Below are 6,033 nucleotides of genomic sequence, written 5' to 3'. Positions count from 1 at the left end.
GTGTGTGTGTGTATTAGAATACTGTGGCCATAGGGAACAGGGCTAGGAACAATGGTTTTAAACTGCAGCAAAGGAAATTTTAGGTTTCCCTGTAATGAAGAGAGTGGTTAAGCATTGGAACAGGCTACCTAGACCTCCATTCCTTGACTTTTTCAAGACCAGGTTAGAAAAAGATTTGACTGGGATGTTTTGGTCATGAATGATCCTTCCTTGAGTAGGAGGCTGGATTAGATGACCTCATGAGGTCCCTTCCAGACCTATTTTCCTATGATTCTATAAAAATCTCACAGTACTGAAAATAATTTGAAGATATAGAATTATAGTCTGATTTTATGATATTCTAAGTGATGGCAAGTGTCAACAATGCTCAGTGTCTCTAGTGGATATTTAAGTTCTTTATCTCACAGGACTAACCTATTAATTGACATGAAATTTACTCTCATGACTTTGGCAAGTAAAGTTACGATTAAAAATACTTTAGAAATATATGTACAATTGCAAAACTTTTGAAAGTGTGATAGTTAAAATACATTAGTTTATACAGTACAGATGTTAACTCAGCTGTAAAAGTGGTGAAGCCAGTCAAAAAAAAAAAAGGGGTGGGGAGAGGGTCTTCTTTTTTCAAGGTGAATCGAGTCTTTGATGTAAAATAGCTCCTAAAAAGTGACGACTTTATTCATCTTCCACCAGTGTTTGTCCAATTAATTAAAGAAGATAGTTGTAAAAGTCTGGAAATCTGGCCAACAAATCACATTTAACTGCTCAAAATAATTTGCTGTAAACAATTGGCTCTGTAATGTGCTATGCACAGTCAAAAAGGGATTAATTGTGCCTCAATGCTGCCTCTGATGGACCACCTCAGGGGACTTGTCTACACTAGGAAAATGAACAGTTTCTGCAATGGATGCAAATAAACCAGAACTGAATGCAATATTCCTTTCTGACAAGAATAGTTAACCAGAATTTGCTGTTGTATAGTAGCTCCCTTTAAAAGAAGGAATTGATGATGGAATTGGGTATGTCCCTGCCAAAACCATGTTTACTTAAAGCCAAAGTACAAAGTCCCCTTCACCTGAATACAGTAGGAGCAAAACAGGTGCTAGTTTTTGCTGACAGTTCCAAGCTCATCTCAGCCATTGCTTAGTCAAAGCAGATCTCTGCCTTAGCTTTTTCTCAGAAGCAGACCACTGCATTTTTTTCTGCTGGATTTATTTTGCTTTCTGTTCCTCTTTTGTGGTATGAATCGGTGACCTTTTGCTCTCTGTGCCCTAAACATATTGTTCAAGTCCAACCACAAGTTTATAAACCCAGTGTGAACTACCCTTGGAGTATATGACTAATTTGTAAGCAATCAAGATATGCAAAAGGGGGGATCTAGGCAGCTACAGATTGATTTAGCCTCACCTCAATACACAGGAGATTACTGAAGAATTATCCTAAGAAAAGCCATTTGCAAGCATCTGGAAGAGGAAAGACTGATCACAGGCTCCCACCAGGGATTCACTAAGAACAAAGCATGTCAGACAAACTTGATCTTCTTTGACCAAGTAATTACTTAAATGGATGAAAGGAATGTTATGGATAAAGTGTATCTGGACTTCAGCAAGGCTTTTGTCAAGGTCCTGCATGACCTTCTCACAAATAAATTGCAGATCTGTGGGCTAAAAAATCTCCTATCAAGTGAATAAGCAACTGGCTCAGCATCCACAAGGAAAAGGCAATTATAAATGGATGCATGTCTGAATTTTGCAGATGACAATCCTGGGAAGGACTGAACATGTTGGAAGACAGGAACCAAATTTAGAAGGACAAAATGGGAGACTATGGAGAAGGATTTGGGAATGTTAGTAGGTCACAGTGGGTGTGTCTGCATGAGACGTTGACTGCCCAGTAGCCAAAAATACTGCACAGTAGCGTGTCACAGCATAGATAGTGTTAACATGCTACTCTGCAGTATTATTAGACTGCTCTACAGTAGCATCACCCAGAAGACCTTTGCCAGAGCTACTGCACAGTAACTCCCAGTGTGATGCAGTTGCACAAAAGGCAAATGTGGTTTTGGAATATATCAACAGAAGCATTTGGTGCAAGACACAGGAAGTGATAGCGCCCTTCATTGCATTGGCTATACCTCATCTGGCATCTGAGCTCCACATTTTAAAAAGGTTGTGGAGAAGTTAGAGGTTCCAGAGGTGAGCAACACAGATGGTCATTAGCTTGGAAGGCAAGTCTTATGAGGAGGCTGAAGAAGCTTTTCTGCAGCTTGCAGAAAAGATGCTTAAGAGAGTACATAATAGCAGTCTTCCTGAAGGCCTGGCATAAAAAGGACTTTAAAGCACCTTTTCTCTCTTGCTTCAGGGAAGAAGGGACATACCAGTGGCTCAAGGTTACAGCTAAGTTAGACTAGATATTAGGAAAAACCCTTCAGTGTTAGAACAGTGAGGCAGTAGGAGAGACTGCCTAGGAAAGTAGTGAGCTATTCATCATTGGACATGTTCATTAAAAGGTTGCATAGCCATTGGTTGGGAATGATCTAGGTATAGCTATGTCTGTTTTTTCTGTGGGTACGTTCCATGCTTCTGGGATTTGCTGGTTATCAGATGGGGCCAGGACTGAATTTCTCAACCCTCGTCCCCTTTCCCTGACTGAGTAGTTTTGGTTTTTTTGTCAGTGTTCCTCGGCAGTATTGGGTATCACCTGCAGCCAATTGGGGATCATGACTGGGGTTTACCAGTGCTCATTTTGGGACTTAAGCCTAGAGTTTCCTCGATAGGGGGGTCTTGCCCTTCTGTACAGGGTCATTCCTGATCACCATATTTGGGGTCAGGAAGGAATTTTACCCCATGTTCAGATTGGTATGTATTGCGGGAGCTTTTTCCTTCATCTGTAGCATGGGGCTCTTGGATCTTTCAAATATAGTTTAACAAGCTTTGCAGTAGCAGGACATAAGCCACCATGATTTCCCTACTTCACTTGTAGCAGTTTAGGGTGTTGTGTCTTGTTGTTGTGTCAGGTTTGACTGTACATTTTGCTAATAGTTTAGACAGTGGATTTATATAGGGTGTTTTAGATAGAGATGATCCTGCCTCAGGCAGGGTACTGGATCAAATCACCTGTGAAGGTCCCTCCCAGCCCTATTTTTTTATGATTTAATACTCCACTTTGCATAATCCATAGATGTGTGGATGTATATGTATTAGCCTAAGTCATTTGTGCCAGAACTGCAATTATGTAACCATGGCATGTAAGGGGAAATAGGGTCTTCCATTTAGTTTCTCAACATTGATTTGTCTTTTGCTGTCATTATTGTCAAGCCTGGGCAATTCTGGGATGCTTCTGGAGAAGAAAAGATTGAGTTAGGATTTGATAAACAGTCTGCAAATACATGAAGAGCAGTTATAGAGAAATTGCCTTTTTTTGTGGCTAGAGGGGATAGGAATGGGACCAATGGCCTCAAGCTTCAGAAGGGAAATTTAGGTTGGAGATTAGGAGGAGCTTTCTATCCGAGTGTCCATACATTGGAACAGGCTACCTAGAGACGCTGTGGAATTTCCAACCTTGGAAATTTCTGAGGACAGGTTAGACAGACACTTGGATGGAACGGTTAAGTCACAATGATCCTGCCTTGAGCAGGGAGTTGAACTAGATGACCTTCTAAGTTCTCTTCCCTTCCTACTTTCATACCATCCTATGAAGCCTAGCTTAGCATCTACTTTGAGAAGAGAATTCAGGGCTGTGGATTCTGGGTTGACAGAAGCCGTGAATAATTATACCTCAGGAGTATAGTTTAGGTCTCACTTCTGTTATCACTGTTTTACAATGGGCTACTGGGTTATGTGCAGGAGAAACAATTTTGTAGAAGGCAAAGTTTTGGTAAGAGTCCATTTATTATTGTGTGTGCATTTGTGGTCATTAAGGTTAAAAAAAGATTAACTTGCCTTGGATTGATTACAAAGAAGGGCCACTGAGATGGTTAAAGGAACGGAATCTTCTGATGAAAGAAGTTTAAAGAAGCTTGCCTTAACAAAATGGAGACACAGAGAATATGTTCCTACTTGTTAAAAATACATTTGTGGTGTGAATGTTAGGAAGGGAAAATCCCTTTCTAGCCTGAAAAAACAATACCAGCACAAGATCAGAGGGCTACAAAGTCACTATAAAACAAATTTAGATTTGTGCGCTAGAAGATGATTTGTAACTTATCAGAAAACTGTTTCAGAATGGTCTGCCAAACACTGAGAGCAAGGAGTCTGAATTGCATTAAGACTGAACTGGATCTGTGTTCTGGAAGAGGTGAATAAAATAAAATAGAGAAACTAAAATTACTCTGAAAACTCAAGAATTATCTTCACTATATAGTCTACCTAAGAAAAATTGCTATTTTAGATACCCACTGTTAGCAAAAAGGGCTGCCTAATTCTAGGCAAATATGCTTTAATTACAAGTACAAAGCAGGACAAACCCTGTTCAGCACTATTACAGAGACCTCCTGAAAAAATCTTTTTGGTTCACTTTTAAGGCTGCTAAGACAGTAAACATTTGGAAGGAGGTTAATTAACCTCTGTAAAGGGACTTATTTGAACAGCAGATAATCAGCCTGGGGGAGGAAAGATGATGCAAATGTTAGTTGAGAGATAACTACTATAAAGGTAACTGCTTTTCCACTTGCTAGATGTTAAGAGGTACAGTAGAAAGTGGAGCCTGGAACTTTTCATCAACAGCAGCAAATAAAATCCTGTATGGCTAAAGAAATGTATAATGGAAATATCAATACCTTGCCCATTTGTATGTGCATGTATTTGTGTGCATGTTTGTTTGTCTATGTTTTTTTCTCTTCTGATAAAAATGTGGCAATTTAATGACAGGACCTAGTGCAATAGCAATCTAACAGAGAGTTTCCTGTTAATTTGGTAATAGCTTAATTAACAAAATCAGGATTTGGTCTCACTTGTAGAGTTGGAGCTGTAAACTCTTTATCTTTTCACAGTTTATTAATTTCAAGATCTGATGATTTCTCCAGTTGAAACATTGTTAAGTTTTCATTATAAATCTAATAATTTATGCTGAGGCTTCCTTAAGGTACAAATACAATAAGAGAGTCAAATTGTATATACGGTCTGTTATAGGTTGAAGCATTCTATGTTTATACAGAGAGCAGGATGCTATTTCATTGTATGTGCTCAAACGGCCAGCTCCCAGCTGCCCAAATTTCAGTTTTGGGACTTTTACCTAGTTTGTAAGCTTGCATGTCCTCACTGAATGTAAAGTAGGATCAAACTCATTGTTAATGCCAACAGTGGCATTTACATAGCTGGGAAACTGCCATTTTGGGTACTTAAAGATTCTAACCTAAGTATTCCCTGTCATTTGACACTCTGGATATTAAATTGTTTTTCATGTCTTCATATCATCAGGAGCTTATACATATGGTGGGCCATATTCTATTCCATCTATCGGGGTTCTTAGTGGAACTAGGCACATAAAGGATTTTTAGGACATGAACATGGAGTAGAATACACTTAAGGCATCTAACTTGGTAACACTCTTATCTTACTCTTAAGTATATGTAAAAAAACAAAACAAAACACCACACACACACACACACACACACACACACACACACACACACACACACACACACACACACGCCAGCAAGTAAAGGAGGATATGCTTACTTTTTATAATTTCTGTTCTTTAGAGACTCAAGGAGATTGGCATAGAATCATACTTAAGTGCCTCAATTAATCACTATGCCTAAAAGGGGAAATAGAATTTGGCCTCTAGTGTACAGTATGGCTGACCGTATATGATATATCCTACTCGATTTGTGTTAGGAAAGACAAGTTTTTAAGAAAAGTTAAAAATGATTCAACAAATGCAATGCTTTGAACTTGTATTATATAGTGTGCATGTCACCTTAAGTTTTCATTGCTCCCATAGAGTCCTGCCCCTGAGTTCTGCTTTTCAGCAGATTTTTTCATCATGAACGTAATTAGTGAACAGGAGCCCAAAATGCCTGACCCTTTTGTGAGT

This window comes from Crocodylus porosus, unplaced genomic scaffold (assembly GCF_001723895.1).
Source record: "Crocodylus porosus isolate Cpor-Errol unplaced genomic scaffold, CroPor_comp1, whole genome shotgun sequence".
NCBI classification, from domain to species: Eukaryota; Metazoa; Chordata; order Crocodylia; family Crocodylidae; genus Crocodylus; species Crocodylus porosus.
Note: the sequence above shows the minus strand (reverse complement) of the source record.